The following is a 24,114-nucleotide window of genomic DNA, read 5'->3' as shown; positions in this document are numbered from 1 at the left end:
GTGTATTCTAAATATTCCTTTCCACGCCGATGCTGCGGAGATCCTACTTTTAGACATTATTCTTTAGCACTAGTTTTCAGATGATTCTATTCTCTTCCGTTTCCGTTTTCTCATAGTCTACGTCTTACCACCATACAATTATGTGCCCAAAACGTACATTCTCACATATTTCTTCCTCAAACTCCGACCGTCATAGGTTATTTTGTTGCCTAGGTTCTTTAACTTCATCCGCTTCGCGACCGTCAATCCTCATCTTAAGTTTCTCGTTTTTCTCATTTCTGCTACATTCCATTACTTTCGTCGTTCATCGATTTACTCTCAATCCACATTCTGTACAAATTAGAATGTACATTTTATTGGAAAGATCTTGTAATTCTTCTTCACTTTCACTGAGGATAGCAATGTCAGCAGTGAATCTTAACACTGACATCCATCACCTTGAATTTTAATCCTAGTCTTGAAACTTTCGTTTAATTTCGCCACTGATTTTTCGATGTACATATTGAGCATCAGGGTCAAAAGAATACATCCCTGTCTTACATCCACCCTTATAGTTCCTTCTTGGTCCCTGCACATATTGTATGTCACCACTGTTACCCTATAGTTTACTCCTATTTTTCTCAGGATTTCGAACATCCAGCACCATTTTATCTGTCAAGCGCTTTTTCCACATCGACAAAGCCTATAAACGCGTATTGAACTTTCTTCAGTCTTGTTTCCATTATCATACACAACGTCAGAACTGCCGCTCTGATAGCTTCACCTTTCCTAATACCAAACTGATCGTTATCTACCACATCGTCAGTTTTCTTCTCCGTTCTTCCGTATGTTATTCTTGTCAGAAACTTGAATGCATAGGCTGTTTTGCTGATTGTGCGATAATTTTCGTATTTGTCAGCTCTTGCAATCTTGGGAATTGTGTGGATATTTTTTCCCGAAAGTGTGATCGTGTATCGTCAGTCTCATAAATTCTACACACCAACGTGAACAACGTTTTCTTTTCACCCTCCCCAAGGATTTTAGAAAACCCGATGGAATTATGTATCCCTTCTGCCTTATTCGGTTTTAAGATTTCCAGTTCTGTTCTAAATCCTGAATCTAATACTAGATTCCATATCACTTTCCTAACGACTCCTGTTTCTTCTTCTATTAAGTCATCATATACGACCTCCCCCTCAGAGAGGCCCTCAGTTTACTGTTTGCACCTATCCCCTGTCTCCTCTGCATTTAACATTGGAATTCCTGTCAGTGTCCAATGTAACAGCCCTCGTTTATAATGTCACCGGAGTTTGTTCTGTGTTTCCTGTGTGCTGAGGCAGTGCTTCAGGCAAAATGTTCCTTTTCCTATTTGTTTGTATTTTTCATGTAGCCATTTCGCTATAGAATCCCTGTATTTCCCATTTATTTCAGTCCTAAGTGAATACTGTCAACATGAAAATAAGACGAGGGGAGCTGCATAACTTGCGAATTGGAGGGCCACACATTAGTTAAGCAAATACCCGTAACGAGAAACAGTTTTGCCGATGACACAAAACGCGGATTCTGAGCAATGGGAAAAGTCCTCTGGTCGGATTAGTCTTGTTGCATACTCCAAATTCTGGCAGGGTCTGCGTAACAAGAGTGAAACGTGGCGGGATACCGTGATGATTTGGGCAGCCAAGCGTTCGTGTCGCCGTCATACCCCTGGCCTACACATAGAATCTCAGACTTTTAATTACAATATGAAGATGGTATCCGTTCTGAACGTGGTGGGGAAGCTAGAATATCGGAAAAGGGAAATGCAAAGTTGTAAGTAAGTGTTGTAGGTATAAGTGATTGGAAGGAAGGTAAGCATTTCTGGTTAGAAGAATATATGGTAATATCAATAGCAGCAGAAAATGGTATGCAGGGTGCGTGATTCTTTACGAACAAGAAGGTGGGGCACAGAGTGAGTTACTCTAATCAATTCAATGGTGAAACTGTTCTCATCAGATTTGTCAGATTTGACAGCGTATCAACGCCGGCAACAGTATTTAAGGAATACATGCCGACGTCGCAAGCAGAAGACGAAGAGATAGGTAATGTATATGAGGGCATAAAGGGAGATGTAAATCTAACAGTTATGTGGGATTAGAATACGGTTGTAGGGCAAGGAGTAGTAGACAGAGTTACAGGAGAGTGTGAGCTTCGTAGTATGAATGAGACGGAGCTAATTGTGTTCAGCTAGCAGCAGCGAATAATCTGTTCAAGAATCACAAGAAGAGGAGATACACTTGTAAAAGTCCCGGAGACACTGGATGATCCCCGCGGAATAATATCATGGTCAGACAGAGCTTCTGAAATCAGATATTAGATTGTAAGGCGCACCCACGTACAAATATAAACTCAGATCACAATTTAGTAACGAGGAAAAGTAAACTGAAGTTTAACAGAACCGTCCAGAACAATCGTCATAGAAGGAAGTGAGGAAAGGTGAGAAACGTCTGAATCTGAACACTGTCATAAGGAATAGCACAGTATGCTGTTCAAATGGAGAGGAGAGGACATCTATAAGACAAGCCATCATGAGTATTGGACAGACAAACATAGGTAGAAGGAAGATAACTGCGAAGAAACCTTCGGTAAAAGGAGAAATACTTCAAGTGAAAGACGGAAGATAAAGAACAGGAATGCTCAGAGAAAGATAGGAATATGGAGACGTAGATAACTTAGGAACGAATAAACAGGAAGTACAAGGAAACCAAGGCGAAATGGTCACAGGAAAAGTCTGAAGAAATCTAGAAAGAAATGATGCAAAGGAATGATTGAGCATACAGAAAAAAAAATCTTCAGTGAAATAAATAGCAATGGTTGCAACATTAAGAGCGGAATAGGAATCTCACTGTTTAACATGAAGGAGAGAAGAAATAAGTGGAAAGAGTACATTGATCGTGTGTAGAGTCTACGAAACAGGCGACTTACCACCAGACTTTCGGAAGAATCTGATAAGTGTGAGAACTATCTTACAATCAATTTAACAGCTCATGTATCCAAGTTGCTGCGAATAATAACATACAGAGGAATGGAAAATAAAGTGGAGGATATGTTGGATGACGATCAGTGTCGCTTTAAGAAAGGTAAAGGCACCAGGTGGACAGTCCTCACAGTTGTGCTTGATGATGGAAGCAAAAGTGAAGAAAAATCAAGACAGGTTCATAGGATATGTGCACCTGAAAAATGCGTTCGACAATGTAAAACTGTGCAAGATGTCCAAAATTCTGAGAAACATAAGTGTAATCTATAGGAAGCGAGAGATATAAAATATTTACTAGAACCAAAAGTTGAGAATAAAACTGGGGAACCAAGAACAAAGTGCTGCTATTAAATGAAGTAGTAAGAAGGGATGCAACCTTTTGCACCTACTGTTTAATCCATACTTACATAGAGCAATGAGGGAAGTAAAATAAGCCGGCCGGTGTGGCCGTGCGGTTAAAGGCGCTTCAGTCTGGAATTGCGTAACCGCTACGGTCGCAGGTTCGAATCCTGCCTCGGGCATGGATGTGTGTGATGTCCTTAGGTTAGTTAGGTTTAATTAGTTCTAAGCTATAGGCGACTGATGACCTCAGAAGTTAAGTCGCATAGTCCTCAGAGCCATTTGAACCATTTTTGAAGTAAAATAAAGTTTCAGGAGCAGGATTACAGTTCAGGATGAAGGATATTAAACAAACGATGCGCTCATGACATAGTTATTCTTAGTTGAAATGAAGAAAAAATACACAATCTATTGAGTGGAGTGGAGAGTATGATGAGTGCAGAATATGGACTTAGAGTAAACCAAAGAAAGACGAAAGTAATGAGAAGTAGGAGCAGTGGGAGTACTGAGAAGCTTATCATCAAAATTGGTAACCACGAAGAAGATGTAGCAGAAATTCTGCTTACTTGGAAACAAAATAAACCATTACGTATGAAGCAATTAAGCTTATAAGGTCCATTCAATGGTCCAACATTTGTTTCCCGATTGTGGTGTTGTGTTAGAAGACGACAGATACCCTGTTCACAGGGCCCAATTAGTCCGGTACTGCTTTTGTGAGCACGAGGATAAACTGTCGCATCTCCCCTGGCCACAACAGTCACCAGATCTTTTACTTTTTACTTTCTGCTTTGGAGAGAGGAAGGATTGATCGCTATCCAACTCCATTGGCAACACAACGTGCCACTATTTTACGGGAAGAGAGGTGGTATAAGTTAATAAATCAGGAAACAAGCCTAGGAGTGTGTTTATGCTAAAGCCAGGTAAGCAGTTGTTGACATCTCACTTAAACAGTGAATGGACATCACTTAGTTCCAGTAAGATGGATGTAGAGGAATAATGTCGAAGTCTAATAAGATTGTAAATCGTGGTCTGGAGAGTTATGTGCCTAGTAAGTGGATGAAGGATGGAAAATACCAGCTATGGTTTAGTAACGACATTCGAAGGATTCTGAGGAAACAGAGGTTGTTGCTCTCTAGATTCAAAAGGGAATGCACCAATGACGAGCGAAAGTTGGTAGAAAATCGTGCGCCTGTGAAAACATCTACGTGTGAAGCATACAACTACCACCGTCACACGTTAGCTAAAGATTTGGCAGAGAATCCCATAAAATCCTGATCTTAAGTAAACTCGCTAAGCAGATCTAAGGCTTCCATTCACTCTCTTGTTGACGAGACTTGGTGTGACAGTCAAAGACAGCAAAATGAAAGTCGAAGTTTTAAATCTCGCGTTCAAGAATTCGTTCGCAGAGGAGAAACGTACAAACATATCGTCATTTTACTATCGGACAGGCTCCCGTATACATGACATAGTAATAAAGAATCCTGCCATAGAAAACCATCTGAAAGATTTAAAACCCAATAAATCACCAAGTCCGGATGAAATCTCAGTTCAGTTTTGCAAAGAGTACGTTATTGTACCCTTACCTAGCCTGCATTTAGCGTGACTCTGTCACCCAGTACAAAGTCTCAAGTAACTGGAAAATAGCGCAGGTGACTTCAGTATGTAAGAAGGGCAAATGAACGGACCCACCAAACTACAGACCAATATCCCTAACTTCTATTTTCTGCAGAATCCTTGAACATATTCTCAGTTCAAATATAATAAACTTTCTTGAGACTGAGAAGCTGATGTCAACGAATCAGCGTGGCCTTAAAAACCATCGCTCATGCGAAACTCAGCTTGCCGTCTTCTCACATAACATACTACGAACAAGGGACGGAGGGCAACAAGCAGATTCCATACTTCAAGATTTCTGCAAAGCATTTAACACGGTTCCCCAGTACAGGCTGTTAACGAAGATACAGGGTGACGACTATTGAACTATACGGAATAAAATCTTCGTAAATTCTGAACAATTTCCGTTAGAACGTTTAAATTCTATGGTTGGCTGCGGGCCATGATGGGAGTTAGTATGTGAATATGGTTTGGCTTAGTGACGAAACCCGCTTTCATCGGAATAGTTCTTCAATAACCGAAATTGGCGCATTTTGGGGACTGAGAATCTGCATTACGCGATCTAGAAATCTTTTCACCCTCAGCGGGTGACTGTGTAGTGTGCAATGTCCCGTCACGGAATAACCGGTGCGATATTCCTTGCTGGTACGGTGACTACCGAAGGGTAAGTGAAGGTTTTGGAAAAAAATTTCAACCCTATTATCCTAAGTGAAGCTGATTTGGACGGGACGGGTTTATGCAGGACCGAGATGGATCCCATCAATGCAGGAGGGTGTTTCGTGTCCTGGAGGAGCACTATGGGGACCGCATTCTGTCTCTGGAGTACCCAGAGGCCAATGACATGGGCCTCGATTGTCCGCCATATTCTCGGGATCTGAACATTTGCGACTCTTTTCTTGGAAATTCCATTAAAGACAAAGTGTACAACAATAACCTCAAAACCACTGCTGATCTGAAAACGACCATTCAGGCCGCCATCGACAACATCGATGTCCCAACATTTCAGAGGGACATGCAGAATTTCGCTTTTCGTCTCCGCCATATCATCGCCTATACTGCCAGGCATATCGACCATATCATAACCTAAATTCAAATATCTGTAGTGATGTTCACTTCTTTAATAAAGTGTGTGCACGCCGTAGTTTGTACCTAATTTCCTTTTTTTTTCGTATAGTTCAGTAACTGTCACCCTATAAGACCATACGGAATAAGTTTGCAGATACGTGAGTGTCTCGAAGACTTCTTAAGTCGACGGCGAGTGTTCATCAGATAGAAGAGACAAGAGTGCCTGTGGGAAGTGTGATAGGACAGCTGTTGCTCTCTCTATATACACAAATGATCTGGCGGACAGGGTGGGCAGCAATCTGCGCTTGTTTGCTGACGACGTCGAGAGGTACGGTATGGTATCGAATTTGAGGAAGTGTGGGAAGATACTAGACGAGTAAGACAAAATTTTCAGTTGGATTGAGGAATGGCAACTAGCTCCAAATGTGTAAAAACGTAAGTTAGTGCGGATGACTAAGAAGAAGAAACATGTAATGTTCGGATACAGTATTACTAGTGTGCTGTTTGACACAGCCAAGTCGTTTAAATATCTTGGCGTAACGTTGCAAAGCGACTTGAAATGGAACGAGTACATGAGAACTGTTGCAGGGAAGGCAAGTGTATTGGGAGAATTTTGGGAAAGAGTGGTTCACTTGTGATGGAAATCGCATATAGGATGCTAGCGTGAGTTATTCTTGAGAACTGCTCATGTGTTTGGGGTCAGTACCAGGTCATATTGAAGGGAGACATCGAAGCAATGCAAAGGCGGGCTGCTAGATTTGTTATCGTTAGAGTCGGACAACACGTAAGTGTTACGGAGATGCTTCGGGAACTCAAATGGGAATCCCTGGAGGGACGACGACATCCTAATCGAGAAATGCTACTGAGATAATTTAGGAAACCAGCATTTGAAGATAATTACCGAACGATTCAACTGCAGTCAATATATGTTGCTCGTAACGACCACGAAGATAAGATACGAGAAATTGAGGCTCATATGGAGGCATACAGACAGTTGGTTATTCCTTACTCTATTTACGAGTAGCCTAGGAAGGTAAATGATTAGTAGTGACACAGGGTACACTCTGCCACGCGACGTACGCTCGCTCGCGGAGTATCTATGTAGATGCAGATGTACCCTTGAAAACCATACAGAACCTCCATGTATCTATTCCGAGACGACTGGAAACTGTTTTGAATACCAGGGCTATAGCTATACCAAATCAGGCATGGTAATGTGTTCTGATTTTGGTACATCCGTTTTGTTCTCAACCTCTTGTACACCATAACGGAATCAAATTGTCCAGTAAACATGGGCCCCGAGAGGAGCTGTTTGCTGGACGATGCATGATGGAGATGGTATGGTTACGAGCGACCACTGAATTCACTGTAAAAGCCGGTCATCCATCGTGGGTGAAGCACCAGGAGGCTAGCGACACATATATTTAGCTTTTTGTGTTTGTTTTTATGTCTTAACTTTCAAGTTAGTAGTGGTGAGATGGATGGGCTCTGTGCGTGCTGCGTGCAGGAGCAGCCAGCAGTTCGCAAACAGCTGAACACGTTGATGACCAAGGTCACCCATCTGCAGGTTGCTGCCTTGAGGTGTGGCGGCTATGCATGGGGCACCTCAAGTTTCACCTGTGTCGTTCACGGGCTCTGCCGTCGAGAAACCTTCCAGTTTACCCGACTCGGTGGGATCCGCGCTTACTGCATGACGAGTGGCGGCTTGTTTCGCAGTTGCATTGCTTTAGGCAGAGAGTCAATGTAGAAAGCATGCCGTCTGGTCTCTTCGATTCACCAAATAAGTGAACCGGTGGCCGTTCCTTCAGCAGGGTCTAAGCAGGGCTGTGTCTGTCCGGGACCCTAATCCGAGATGTGAAGGAGGCCCTGTCCCATGCTATCCACGATGCAGTGTGCAGTAGTCTGCGAGTTGTTGCACATGTCAGCAACAATGACACCTGTCACATGGGTTCTGAGGACATTATCAGTTCCTACGTGCTATTGGCGGAATTGGTGAAGACAGCTGGCTTCGCTCGCTGCACGCAAGCTGATCCCACACTCGGCAGCATCATTCCCAGAGTCCATGGGGATCATACCCAGAGTACGTGGGGATACTTCTGTTTTGAGCCGAATGTAGGGTCTCAATCACATACTCCGTCAGTTCTGTGATTGTCATGGTTCCAGATTTCTGGACCTGCATTATGCGGTGCAGAGTTGCAGGACTCCCCTTGACAGGTCAGAAATGTACTACACAGCGGAAGCAACTACTCAGATAGTGGAGTACCTGTGGAGCGCATGTGGGAGGTTTTCACGCTAAGTGATAGTTGACATCGTCTGATGAACGATAACCAGTCGATGTGCAGAGAGAGAAATCACATCGCGTACATTATATACACACTTCGACTGTCCCAATTTTAAGAGTCATCGTCGAAGTATTCATAATAAAGTTCTGGAAATAAAGTTCAAGAAATTTCTCACGCTCAGATTCTCGAGACCGACGGCTGGCTAAAACCTAAAGAAGAAAGTTCTGAGATGTTATGCGATTCATGGAATGTGAATCGGAAAGACTGATTAGACTCCATAGATGTAGGAGTTTTCATGGCAGTTGACGAGGATCCTAATGTGACAGTGAAGTTACCTGGACGCTTATAACAGATATAGGATAAATAAAATAATTGTTGGTTGTTTTTACCGGTCATCCGATTCCGCTATGACAGTTTTAGAGCAATTCAAGAAATGTCTACGATCAGTACCGCTGGAATACCGAGATCGTTGTTGAAGTTGACTTTAACCTACCGTATGCAGACTGGAAAGTCGACGGATTCATCACAGGTGGTACTGACAGACATTCTTGTGAACAACTTGTGAACACTGGCGAAGAGTTCTCGGGCTTCCAGCCGGGTGGCGGTGTCTTCAAACTGCGACGTTTCGACGAGTGACATACTCATCATCTTCTGGCGAAGTGCCGAGACTTTGCGGATGGCGGTCCCTTTATACCTGCGGTGTGCCCCCACCACCTGGCCGCGGGAGGCTGGGTACAGAGGAGCCGCGGGCGGGGTGGAGGGGGGAGCGGGTGCGCCGTTCGTGTCTCCGTCAGAGCATTCTGATCGCGTCTCGTGAGCTGGACGGTTCTTGTTGCGTTCCTGGCTTATTGCGGCTAATGCTGGATTCCAGACCGCGCTCAGTTGATAGCCGTCGTCCCCGTTCACAAGATTCTCGTGGACCCGTATTTCAATTGATTCTTTAATAACGCTATCCCAATTGCTCCGGGCTCGGCACAGCACCCTGGTGTTTTCGAAATCAAAGGTGTGGTTTTCCTTGATGCTATGTTCAGCTATAGCAGATTTCTCTATCTGTCCAAGTCGAACATTCCTGATGTGTTCCTCGCACCTTGTAGAGATGCAGCGCTGCGTTTGACCAATGTACTGCACACCACATTCGCAGGCAATGCTGTATATACCAGGTGTGTTTAGTTTGAGTGGTCTTTAGCTGAGCCTAGCAGCTCTTTCGTCTTCGGCGGTGGTCGGAAGACGGTATTTATGTTTGATTTTCTTAATAGCCTCCCGATTTTGGCTGATGTGGGCCCCAAATATGGAAGAAAGGCGAGTCTCTTGTTAACTTCCTCTTCCTATTCCTGAAATTTGTCAGCCTGTCTCCTCTTGAAGGCCCTGCCAATCTGTGTTTCACTGTACCCGTTTTTCCGAAATACCTCTCTTAGGTGGTGTAATTCGTCTGAGAGGCTTTCTTTGTTACAAATGACGTGCGTCCTATGTACCAAGGTGGTCAGTACTGACTGGCGTTGCGCCGGATGGTGGCAGCTGGTTGCATGGAGGTAAAGGTCTGTGTGTGTCTTTTTTCTATATACTGAACGGCCCAGCGTGCCATCCGCTTTCTTCCTGATCAGTATGTCCAGGAATGGAATACAGCCATTCTCTTCTACTTCCATCGTGAAGGTGATATTCTCATGTACGCCGTTTAGGTGGGCCATAAACTCCTCCAGTGCCTGCCTGCCATGCTGCCAAATTACGAAAGTGTCGTCCACATAGCGGAAGAAGTGCCTGGGTTTCCGGCGAGCAGTTTGTAGTGCCACCTCCTCAAAGTGTTCCATATAAAGATTCGCGATCCGTGGAGCAAGGGGAGATCCCATGGCCACTCCATCCACTTGTTCATAATGCTCTCCATTGCACTTGAAGTAGGTGGTCGTAAGTGCATATTCAAAGAGCTTCACTGTTTCAGGCTCTAAGTGCTGATAAGGAGCACCAAGGCGTCTTGTAGCGGTACTTTCGTGAACAAGGAGGTGACGTCGAAGCTCACGAGTAGGTCATCAGTCTGTATTCGGATGTCCTTCAGTATTCTAACGAAATCTGCGGAGTTTTTCACGTGATGACTGCAGTGTCCCACCAGTGGTTTCAATAGTGTCGCCAGGTATTTGGCCAGTCCATAACTGTGCGAGTTGATAGTGTCCAGAATCGGCCGTAGAGGCACCCCATCTTTGTGAATCTTGGGCAATCCATACAGGTGCGGTGTCGTAGGCGCTCTGGGATACAGCCGTTTCTGCACTGCCTCTGGTAGATCTGAGTCCTTCAGTAGCGCCACGGTTTTCCTGGTCATCGTCGATGTAGCATCCTTGTTGAGTCTGGGTAGAAGAGAATGGCTGTATTCCATTCCTGGACATACTGATCAGGAAGAAAGCGGATGGCACGCTGGGCCGTTCAGTATATAGAAAAACGACACACACAGACCTGTACCTCCATGCAACCAGCTGCAACCATCCGGCGCAACGCCAGTCAGTACTGACCACCGTGGTACATAGGGCGCACGTCATTTGTGACAAAGAAAGCCTCTCAGACGAATTACACCACCTAAGAGAGGTATTTCGGAAAAACGGGTACAGTGAAACACAGATTGGCAGGGCCTTCAAGAGGAGACAGGCTGACAAATTTCAGGAAGAGGAAGAGGAAGTTAACAAGAGACTCGCCTTTCTTCCATATTTGGGGCCCACATCAGCCAAAATCGGGAGGCTATTAAGAAAATCAAACGTAAATATCGTCTTCCGACCACCGCCGAAGACGAAAGAAAATGGCATTGTGGAACGGACAAGTTCCGACAAAAAACACCGTCCATTTCCTTCAGATCACTTTCGTTAAAGAAAACGTCAGGTCTGAAGAATGCCTTGTGGCCTTCAAAAAATCACAAGAATAGTTTTCGAAACTTTTTGAGCACACTGTCAGTTTTAATCTTTTTTTCCGATCTGTTTTCGAAACCGTTTGCGCAGACGTAACTGACTGATCCTGAATGCTATTTCCAATTTAAAAACAAATTGCTTTATACTAAAACTCCCCAGGACGCCTGCATTGTTTTCCTTAGCTAGAGTTTCCACGCTTTCATAATGTTACAAAAGTGCTACAACATTTTGATGAAAACATGAGTTGAAAGACCTGAGTTTGGGAATCTGTGCAGCAATTATCCGCCTCTGTCAGTATGCCGACAATTTGTACCAGATAAAAATTATATTACTCCTTCAGAACCCCAAATATAGGTGGTTCCCTGTTCGTACCACACTTACCCACCATATTTTAGATACCATAAAAGAGGAAGCGTGGTGGAATCATCGTTGGTAGTCACAATTTGTAATTAAGACAATTTAGTGACATTACGCCGTTTAAGGAATTTGACAATTACAAATTGTGGACGAGCCACTAGATAAAGCTTTGCAAATACAGTTAAAAACCAACGTACTCACTACACAAATAAACAGTCCTATAAGAGAAAGTTATAAAAAACTTAATGTGCCAGGCATTTACAGAAACTATAAGCACAGCAATTATCAATTACTTCACACAGCCACGTCATCAAAGTCCTTAAAACCATTTATTACAATAAGATGGCCACACTTAACATTCTTCACTAAAATACCCTTATAAACTTACTATTTCAATCCGTTAAAGTAGCTGTCAATTACAAACATACCGTTGCCGGGCACTAATAACCTCGCTTTTTTTCCTTATTAAGAAAACTGAATTACTGATAAACTTCATAAATTCAAACTCCCATGCAGAATTTTCCTCAAAATACATGTAAGGAAAACAGTTACCAATAAAGGGTGACTTAATGACTCTTCAACACTAGTGCCAAGCTAAGATCCAATTACATAACAAGACAGAACCACTTACATAAAAAACTACAGCAAAAGCAGTGATCTTTAAAAATGAATGTTCACGTGCTCAGACGTGTTAATGAAAGACAACCAGAAAGAGCTGCGCTAGGAATTCAACAGATGCTAAGCAATTTAAAGCTTAGCCAGTTGCCAGCCGCTAATTTTTAAGGAAACAGGTTCGTATAAGGACAGGTTACATACAATATATATTTGTACATCTACCAGTTTAATCCGCCTTGGCGGAAGGCAGATAAATAGTAAACTTTGGAAGGCGGTATGTGAAAAACTCCCGGTAGTGGCCAGGTTCTTAAACACGGCCAGGCATAGACCTCCGATGACATTTCACTCCCCGCCAAGGCGCTGGCACTATCAAAGGTTCTTGCGCGAATCGCAAAGACATTCCAATAACTCTCAAACATAGAAACACACGGTAGAACTTTTGACTCGGTATATGGGTAAGCGTGTAAAGGAACACGTTACACTACTGATAAATTTGCAACTTTGACCTTAAACGTTTTACACATGGACAACTGTATAAATTGAGCGAAGGCTTTGAAAATGCCAACATAAAATCATTTGATTACAAGAAACACAGAGCACTAGTAAAACTTCTGAGAAAACTTTCAAATAGCGGCCACCATTTAAATAGGCCAACTGAACACTTCCACAGCATATTAAAGTTCGACTATGGAAGTCTCACCACAATAATAATATTTAAATGCCTCTGAGTGCGTCGGTCAACGAAACGCAGTTACGGCCACTTACTTTATATCACGTATACAGTAAGAAGGAGCGGGTTCCACAGCTTCACCGCTTCACTTCAAATTTTGTTCCCAGCGAAGACACAACTTGTATGTCCAGTCTGCCCATGTCGCCAAAACGCCCGACCGATTTCACACCACAACATATAACGGCCATCACACTCGTTCGGCAGACGTTGACACTCGTCCCCCAGCGAATGTCACGAGATCTCGAGGGTTACCCGTCGAAGGCTAACAACCAAATCGCTTCGCCCAACAACCCGGTGGATAAGAAACGCGAAAAGGTTCAAATGGCTCTGAGCACTATGGGACTCAACTTCAGAGGTCATCAGTCCCCTAGAACTTAGAACTACTTAAAACTAACTAACCTAAGGACATCACACACATCCATGCCCGACGCAGGACTCGAACCTGCGACCGTAGCGTTTCCAGACTGTAGCGCCTAGAACCGATCGGCCAACCCGGCCGGCAGACACGCGAAAAGCAAAGATAGCTTAGCTCAACCACAATCAATGTCAACGATACGTGAACAAAATGAAACGTCCCCTTACAAAAATTATTGAATTACTGTACTGATAAATCTCTTACATTATTTGATTTTCAAACAGCTGAGCAAAACTGAACGTACTCAGACACTTCGCTCTTTACCTATTATGATCAACACTAAACTGACACACAATATTTTTTTAGCGCAACGCAGTCTGACTTTCAATAATCCCTACATAAGAATCGCCCTGACTAGCATTAACCTATACCTTTCAAAAATCACTTACCTCACAAAAATCTTAGTTAATCAAACTACTGCATTACAGCGAGCGCCACTACTGCCAGCTAAATAAAAGATTCAAACTACTGAAGGCACTAACTACTGATAGGCATAGTTAGCAAATGAAAGATTTTGATAGAGAACAATATACTTACCTTAATAGTGTTAAAAAGTCATAATATATATAGCAGTTCATGACATCCATTCTTACAAATGTACAATTTCTGATGGACACACGACCAGATCATCCGCTCTCAAAATTCCGCCATCTCACTTCCCCACATCCACCACTGCTGGGGATTCACCTCCAACTGCGCAACTCTACGCGCTGTTAACAACCAACAGCCCAACACTACAATAGCGAATATTACAACAATGCCACCCAGCCACAGACTGCACACAGCACAGCCAGTGATTTTCATACAGAGCGCTACGTGGCGTTGCCAATATAAAAACCTAAACAGCCTACATACAAAAATAACACTGGCGCCAGCTCGCCACGGCACAATCATGTTTTTTTTTACCTATGTTTTTGTGAAATGTGATACATAAAACCAAGTCGTATGCAGCGCGTGTGCATCTCCATTTAAATACGGCACATTTGCAGTTCCCCCTCGACATGCTCAGACAGTGAGGCGTGACGGTGGTGGATGTGTGTATACTGGCGTAATGAAGACTTTTACGCCAACAGGGAGTAGAAACAAAGACCGACAGCAACGTGAAAGAGGTAGCGCAGCCGTGCTGCTGCTTATGCGGTGCGAGCGCATATCAACAGCCTCGAAGGAGACTGCAGATCGCAAAATGCGGACATTCGTAAGAACGAGGCGGCGTTGCCTAATCCCCGGCTCGCCGCTGCCTGCCAGCCAAGTTGGCGCGGCTGGCGGCCGAGCGGAGCAGTTTTGCCGGCAGATCGCAGAGCGGCCGTGTTTATCCCGGGCCGGGAATCTCCTTAGAGCGGCCAAACGAGCGCCGGTTTTAAGCCGCGTTGTCTGCGCCAGCAAGACAGCGGCCTCCGCGCCCGGCCGCCGCTGCTGTCTCTCCGCGCTCCGCCGTAATCGGATTTGCGGCGCCCTGCCTGCTGCTTGCTGCCTGCTGTTGCTGCCGCTCGCTGCTCGTCAGCGCCGCTACGCCACGGCGGCAGCGGCCAGTTATCGGGCTGTTGGCAGACGCAGTAGCTGCAGCAGCAGCAGCAGCGCGCCCCGGCGTGCCGGCCGGGCAGCGTGTGTGCGGCCCTGCATAAGCGGCGCGCCCAGCCAAAGGTCAGGCGAGCACACACGCTCCGCGTGACGTCACGTCGGACGTCAGAGGCCGCACATACGCTGCGGGAAAATAAATTTCTCTTGGGGCTCTTTCAGTATGTAACGATTCAAAATCAAACGCACTTTCATCTTCGACCACTGTTTAGTATGTGACACGGTACTGATCCCATCATGATACCTCCTGTCAATTACACAATCATAAACACACTTAAACGTACCTCCGTCCTAACAGTGCTCACTGCCTTACATGCTTGAGTTATGAGCCATGTTCCTCGCTCAGCAGTACATCAAATTACGAGAATACTAAATCGAAACACCATACCTTTGCTATCAAAACACCGATCAAACCTAGCCTCGCCTCCTGAATCACTACTCATGCCTAACGGCATGTACAGGATGATCAAAAAGTCAGTATAAATTTGAAAACTAAATAAATTTCGAAATAATGTAGATAGAGGGGTACGAACTGACACACATGCTTGAAATGACATGTGGTTTTATTAGAACCAAAAAAATACAAAAGTTCAAAAAATGTCCGACAGATGGCGCTTCATTAGATCAGAACAGCAATAATTAGCATAAAAAAGTGAGATAAAGCAAAGATGATGTTCTTTACAGGAAATGCTCAGTATGTCCACCATCACTCCTCAGTAATAGCTGTAGTAGAGGAATAACGTTGTGAACAGCACTGCAAAGCGTGTCCGGAGTTATGGTGAGGCATTGGCGTCGGATGTTGTCTTTCAGCATCCCTAGAGATGTCGGTCGATAACGATACACTTGCGACTTCAGATAACCCCAAAGCCAATAATCGCACGGACTGAGGTCTGAGGACCTGGGAGGCCAAGCATGACGAAATCGACGGCTGAGCACACGATCATCACCAAACGACGCGCGCAAGAGATCTTGCACGCGTCTAGTAATATATTTTTTTGGTTCTAATAAAACCCCATGTCATTCTAAGCATGTGTGTCAATTTTTACCTCTCTATCTACATTATTCCGTGGTTTATTAAGTTTCCAAATTTATACTGACTTTTTGATCATCCGGTATATTACTAGAGAGTGAGCCACACCTCTTGCTCGTGACAACGTATCGACAAATCATCCAGGTGAAAACTAACACATTTACACCTCCTGTCACTCACTGAACTGACAAGCAGAACTCAACCCCAGGAAAACCCCACTGACTTGCCACGACACTTGTATTTAAAATTGAGAGAGCCTGCATTCAGCCTACCATATGTCGATGAAACTGCACCTTTGCGTTAGCTGATTCATTTTCTTCATCCACAGATGAATGTTGTAGGCGTTGTTTCTCCCACTGCTGTCACCAAACAGTAACGGCTCTGTGACAGGCTTCAAGATTCTCTGCCGACAGAAGTTGACGAGCGCAGGTGCACTCAGCAGGATTAGTGCTGGCGACAATGGGCCAGGAGGCTTAGTAGATACACTACTGATGAAAACGAATATTTTTATCGTACTTCGATTAGACAGTGCATCGATGGCTCAGTCCGTTGAACCTGGCCGGCGCTGACTCATGGACAGCTCCTTCCGTCTGGGGTAGGAGAGGCACCCTTCTATGCCGACAACAGGCTGGACACAGCCGGCAACCTCACTAGACCATAGTGGTGACGTCATCAGTACTGCAGGTTGTGCTATGATGGGGTTCTTATGAGGACTGGTATCTCTTTGCAACTCAGTAGAACATTCATTTACGGCAGTCGCACGTATTGTTGCTGCTGAATGTGGAACACGACGTGCAGCTCTCTGGCCGGAGTTGGATGGTGGATGATTGGATGGCAGTTCAGCAGCACTGAGCTATCAAGCCTCCAGGGGACGGAATGATGGTGCTGGGTGGCCACACCTGGTCTTGAAAACATGGTTCTTGCTCGATATACCCTGTTGCCTTGTCATCTGGTATGGCCAGGTATTGTGGTACCTCTGTCTCAAAATTTAGACCTATTGATATGGCTAGAGCATGCATTTGTTACGTTAAAAGCTTTGCAACCTGGTCACATGGGTTATAACTTGAATCTTGCCCTGCTATTGACCCACCCTCTTTGGACATTACCGCTGCATTTTGCGGTTTTCTGCTGTGCGTGGGTAACCCGTCTCACTATCGTGCTGCACACATGTTATTCTGACCCACACGTCACCACACTGTGGCTGTCAAACTATGGCTGCTGCTGAAGTGCTCCACGGTAGTTTTCTTACCACTTCTTATTAATTTCAATAAAAACCTCGTAGCTTGCTCCCGAGGTAGGAAGCAGCAATATAGAGGGTGTTTGCATTCGTATTTGCTTATGGATGGCCGTAGTTGGGAAAACAGGTAAGTGAGACTTCATGCTAATATTACTGGACTGCAATTCAAGTATCTCCTTCATCCCATGTTCGATGTAAAAGCTCAACAGTAGTGCAGATATACTGAAAAGCTGCTTCAAATTTAAATTAAGAACATATATTTTGTCCTTATTTTATATCTGGCATTCTCTCAAATGGTTCATATAACACATAGATACGTCACTGCACCAACAAGCAGGTCTCCTGGACACATAGATAACCAAATATAAAGTACACATTCAAATTTTTTGCTTGTAGCGTAACGTTCCATCGGTAAATTAAAACAACTTGAACCACTTGGCTTTCAAGAGGATTCTCCAGATTGTAAGAAAAGAACAGCAACAGTAAGTACTCACCGAAATATTCTTAGTAGGCGTATCGTCTCCCCCTTTTACCATCTCAACTCGTATTTGGCTGAAGAGGAATGATCTCAGCAATTGATTTCATCTCGGGAGGACTGTTCTAACTTTTGGAGTACCGACTCCAACTTATTTTAAAATTGCTGATTTATACACACACTGTACATGCAGTCTGCCTACACGTATCTTATCATTTATACACACAGGAAAATATCGCAACATTAAAAAATGTTTAATGTGAAATAACAAATTTTGCGAATACAATTGTCTACGGGAAGTATTTAAGTGTTTAACACTGGAAGGTCACAGGTTAATGTAAGCACGAGATAAGCGATTGCAAATATGAAATTCTGGTACTTCAATAACCAGTTTAACCGCCAGACTGTTGAATGCAGGTATGCAAACGTTCATGCAATTTGTTGTACACGTGACGGATATCAGTTTGTGGGATGGAGTTCCATGCCTGTCACACTTTTTTTGTCAAAATAGGGATGATTAATGCTGTTTGTGGTTGAAGCTGGAGTTGTCGTACGATGATGTCCCATATGTGCTCGATTCGATACAGATCTCATGATCAAGCAGACCAAGGTAACATCGACACTCTACAGAGCGTGTTTCGTTATAACAGCAGTATGTGGGTACGCGGTGTCCTGTTGGGAAACACCCACTGAAATACTATTCAAAATGGCAGCACAACAAATCGTATCAAAATACAACGTACCAAAAAAGCACACAGGGTGCATGGGACAATCATTTCAATGCTGTTGTTGTCGTACGAAATCGCAGCCCACATCATAACTCCAGGTGCAGTCCAGTATGTCTAGCACACAAGTTGGTAGCAGGCCCTCAGTTGTCTTCTTTGTAAGCAAGACATGCCCATCACTGGCACAGAGCCAAAACCAGCTTTCATCAGAAAACACCAGACCTCTATTCTGCCCTCCAGTTTGGAAAAGTTCGTTGTATCACTGTGGTGCTAACTGCTGTTCAAATCGCTGTTGCAGATGCAGTACGGTGCACCGGAGCTACACGCCGAACTTTATGGTCTTCCCTATCGGTAGTGCCACGTGGCCATCCGCAGGCTGGTCTTCTAGCGACCGTACATTCTAGTGACCACCAATGCCAGCAATCACGTACCGTGGCTATATTCCTGCGAAGTGGTTTGCAGTATCGCAGAAGGAACATCCAGCTTCTTGGAGGCCTATTACATGACTTCGTTCAAACTCAGTGAGGTGCTTATAATGCTGTCTTTGTCACCTCAAAGGCTAGCATCAACTCACTATCTCTAGTCTCAAAGGTAACTGATTCAGATGGTTCAAATGGCTCTGAGCACTATGGGACTTAACTGTTGAGGTCATCAGTCCCATAGAACTTAGAACTACTTAAATCTAACTAACCTAAGGACATCACACACATCCATGCCCGAGGCAGGTTTCGAACCTGCGACCGTAGCGGTCGCGCGGTTCCAGACTGTAGCGCCTAGACCCTCTCGGCCACCCCAGCCGGCCTCAAAGATAATTAACGCTCACGACCGTTACAGTGTGTTTTGAAGCTAAACTCATTTGTATCACCTTAGTGACGCTAATAGAGCCACTCTTATGTGAAATGTGAATAGACAGAATCTTCCAGATATGGAAATACACCCACCAACTTTCATTTATGTCGCACAAATCCTTCTCCTCGCTGCAATTCTTATTTTCCATCCGTGTAGTATTCAGCAAGGGACCACAAACATATACAACGTTTACAAGATTTTTACAGGGTCAGTATTCCTAAAAAGTAACATTTAGACTTGAAAGGTGTACAGCACTATTTTCAGCTGGAGCTCTTGTTCTTGCCTTGCATATTTTATTTTATTTCCAATTACCATTTTTCGCTATGACGGTAAAAATTGAATTTTGGCCTTCGCTGGCTTCAAGACGTGACTCTGAAACATTAGTCTTAGAGTCATCATCGCTTGACATGAAATCAGTTCTCCATCCGTTTCATCTTCTGTACCATTGTAGTATGGGTCACTGAGGATCGATTTCAGGAAAATAATAAATAGCTACTTAGCGAAAAGATGATACATTAAGTTGCAGACTGGAACAACAGAAAGACACACGTTACCTTTCAACCATAGCCTTTGTCAGAAAAGGAAAACACACACACATTCATTCAAGCAAGCGACCCCTCATGCACACATGACCACCATCTCCGGCATATCGAACACGAATGCAACTGTCATGTAGAACGGAAGCAGTAATCTGTAGAATGCAGGGAAAGGGAAGGGACAGTGGGGTACAGGTAGGAGGCGAGAAGAGTGAAATCTTGTGGAGCATGCAGGGGCTAGGCTGCCAACCGATGCAGCGTCAGGAGACTGTGGGATAAAGAGGTGGGGTGGGAGAGGGGTGGAAACAGCGGACAAAAAAGGAGAGGAATGGGGAAGGAAAAGACAGGTGGGTGTATTGGCAGAGTATGGCACGCAGAGACGGTGGAAAGCAAGAGTAAGGAGGATGTGATTGGACAGAGGGGGAGAAACTCTTGGCTGGGGGATATGGGGTCAATATATTACCACAGGTTGAGCATGGGATAATTCCAGGAGCAGTGCAGGTTTTGTAAGGATAACTCCAATCTTCACAGTTCAGAATAGCTGCTTATGGAGGGGAGAATCCAGCTGGATTGGGCAAGCATTGAAATCAAGCACTTAATGTTCAGCTGCATGTTGTGCCACATGGTGGTGTATTTCCTCTTGGCCACATTTGGGCAGTGGCTGTTCATCTTCACAGACATCTGGTTGGTAATCATACCATTATAAAAACCTATGCAACGACGACAGCAGGGATGATATATGATGTGGTTCGTTTTCAGGAACCTGGTCCCTGATAAACCTGTGACTGGACTAGAACAGAATATGCTGGGGGGTGGATTGGGCAGACATTGCACCTGGGTTTTCCACAGAAATATAATACCTGTGGCAAGGGGTTGGATTAGAATGTTGAGGAGGTTGTATGGGCGATGAAATACCATTTTAGGAGGAGTGGTAAGGATCTAGGATAAGACGTCTATTTCAGAGCTTGTTGATAGGTAATCAAAGCCTTGGAAAAGAATGTGGCTCAGATGTTCCAGTCTGAGCTATTATTGGGTGATGAAAGAGGCACTCCTTGTAGCTGGTTCTTGGAGTTAATGGGAGTATTCTGGATATGAAGAAGAATGGAACAGGAGATATGTTTGTGGATTAGGTCTGTGAGATAGTGCCTTTCTGTGAAGGCCTTGGTGAGACACTGAACTTACTGGCCAAAGGAGTTCTTGGCACTGCAATATGCCATCCATAGGTGGCCAGGACTGTATAGAAGGGATATTTAGGTGCCAAAGGTATGATAGTTGTCAAAATGCAGGTACTGTCGGTGATTAGTGGGTTTAATGTGGACAGAGGTGTAGATGGAGCCGTCAGAGAGAAGGAGATCAATGTCCAACAACGTCGCACACTGGACTGAGGAGGAACAGGTGAAGTAGATTGGAAAGAAATTGTTGAGGTTGTGGAGGAAGGAACATAGGGTGCCTTCGCTCTGAATCGACTTCTGGAAAATATCATCAATGTACCTGAACGAGCCTAGGATTTGGCATTTTGTTAGGCTTAGAAGGACTCCTCTAGATGGCCCACAAGCAGGTTGGCGTATGAGGGTGTCATTCCAGTGTTATAACTGTGCCACCAATTTGTTCCTTATATATTCCCTGGAAAGGAGAAGTATTTGTGAGATAGGATGAAGTTAGTAATAATAACGCAGGAATGTAAACATTGGTCGTTAAAGTAGAATATTTTATTTCAATTGCAGGTCGATTTCAATCACTGTGTGAACACCTCAGTGCCAGCATTAAGGCATGTGGCTTCATAAACACAAACAGTAAAATTTCAGTATCTGCAAATATCAGTGAAGAGTACTTGTCAGACCGAAGTGGCATTTTTACCTCCCATCTGACAATTACTCTTCATTGATATGTGCAGATATTGCAGTTATGCTGCTTGTATTTATAAGTCCATAGGGCTTTAATACTGACACTGATGATGCTCGCACAGTGATTGAAATTGATTTGTGACAGGAAGAAGCATTTATACTTGAATGTCCAATGCTAGACCACCTTTTGTTATTAATACTACTGCGGAGGCTGTGCTGCATGTAACATCTGATGGAGTCCCCATTCAAATAAATAAAATTTTAAGTCATGTCAGGAATGAAGTAGTGGGTCTGGAGTCTGAAGGACATTGGGAAAGGTAATGTTCAATAGCAGTAATGCCATGGATATGATGGATGTTGGTGTAAATGGGAGGTGGCGTCGACAGTGACCAGTAGGGAGCCAGGAGATAATGCGGTGAGAATGGTGGAGTATCAGTGAAGTAAGTGGTTTGTATCTTTGACATGATAGGTTAGATCATGGGCAATTGGTTTGAGGTGTTGGTCAATAAGAGCCAAAATTCTCTCAGTGGACAAAACAGCCACCTACAGTGATGCATCCAGGATTGTTGGGTTTGTGGATTTTGTGGACTGTATAGATGGTGGGTATGTGGGGGTTCATATGGGTGATCAGAGAAATGGATTTGGGGTGAAAGGTTCTGGGAAGGTTCTAAGGCCCTAAGTGGGGATTTAAGCTTGTGTTGGACCTCTGGGATGAGATCACTCTGGTCAACATTGTGATGGTAGAATCTGTTAACAAGCAGAGGCCTTCCACTATACAGTCAGTGCAATTCATAACAAAAGAAGTGGGACCATTGACAGCAGGTAGGATAATTACATCATGATTGGTTTTGAGATTGTCTATGGCTGGAAGAGCATCATGATGATCCCTCCATTGGCAAAAAATTCCGGGCTGGTCCTCATTTGGATCTATTGGAGCAGACTGCCAAGTCGGAAGTGGCCATGACAAGAAGATTGAATACCCAACGAAATTATAACTTTCTTTGACTCAGGGCGTAGAATGTCAAAACTCGGAGCTCGGTAGGGAACCTAGAAAATCAGGAAAGGCAAAAGCTAAGGCTCAGTGTGGATACAGTGAGCGTCAGTGAACTAAAGCGGGAAGAAGCCCAGGATTTCTGCTCGGACGAGTATGGGGTAATGTCAATGAGAGTATGATTCTTTATGAACAGGAAGCGAGTTACTGTGAACAGTTCAGAGATAGGGTTGTCCTCACGAGAATCGACAATAAATCAACAGCAACAACAACAGTTCAGGGATACATGCCGACTTGCAAGCAAAAGACAAAGACATAGAGAAAGTATATGAAGATATGAACGTGTAATTCAATAAGTAAAGGAAGATGAAATTTATACAGTCATAGGTGATTGGAACGTCGTTGCAGGGGAAGGAGTGGAAGAAAGGGTTATAGGAGAATATGAGCTTGATAGAGAGAATGAGAGAGGAGGAATACTACTTGAGTTCTGTTATTGCGTTCAGCTAGTAGAAGCGAATAGCCGGTGCAAGAATCACAAGAGGAAAAGATACACTTGAAAGGCTGGCAGATACAGGAAGATTTCACTTACACTACATCATGGTGACGTAAAGACTCCAATATCAAGTAATGGATTGTAAAGCATACCCAACGACAAATACAGATTGAGATCACAAGTTGCTAAAGAAGAAGAGTAGGTTGAAGTTTAAAAGACTAGTCAGGAAGAAGCAATGAGCAAGGATGTGGGATACGGACGTACTAAGGAATGAGGAGATACGATTGAAGTTCTGCAAGGCTACAGATACTGCGGTAAGGAATACGTCACTAGGCTGTACAGCTGACGAGGTATGGACATCTCTAAAAATTGCAGTCACACAGGCTGGAATGTAAAACATAGGAACAAAGAAAGTAACTGCGAAAAACCATGGGTAACTGGAGAAATTCTTCGATTTATCGATGAAAGAAGCAAGAGCAATAATACTCAGGGACATTTAAGTATAGAGAAATACAAATATATAAGGAATGAAACAAATAGCAAGTGCAGGGAACTTAAGGCGTAATGGCTACATGAGAAATTTGAAGAAAGTGTGAAAAGAAACGGTTGTCAGGACTGACTCAGCATAAAGAAAAGTAAAAACAACTTAACATTAAGGATGTAATGGGAATTCCATTGTTAAATGCAGAGGAGAGAGTGAGTAGATGGAAAGAGCACACTGAGGGAATGTATGAGAGGAGGGCTTAGCTGATGAGTTGACAGAAGAAGAAACAAGAGTCAGTGTCAGATTTAAAATGTAGAAGAGGTTTATCAAATAAGGCATTAGGGTAGACAACATTCAATCGGAATTTCTGAAATCATTTGGGGATGTGGCAACAAAAACGATTATTCACGTTGGTGTGTAGAACGTATAAGACTGGCGATATACCATCAGAATTTTGGAAAAATCTCATCCACACAATTCCCAAGATTGCAATAGTCGAGAAATGTGCGAATTATCGCTCAGTCAGCTCAAGAGCTCATGCATGTACGTGCTGACACGAATAATATACATAAGAATGGTAAAGA

The sequence above is a fragment of the Schistocerca americana genome, chromosome 2, assembly GCF_021461395.2.
Source record: "Schistocerca americana isolate TAMUIC-IGC-003095 chromosome 2, iqSchAmer2.1, whole genome shotgun sequence".
Lineage (NCBI taxonomy): Eukaryota > Metazoa > Arthropoda > Insecta > Orthoptera > Acrididae > Schistocerca > Schistocerca americana.
This window is presented reverse-complemented; position numbering follows the sequence as displayed.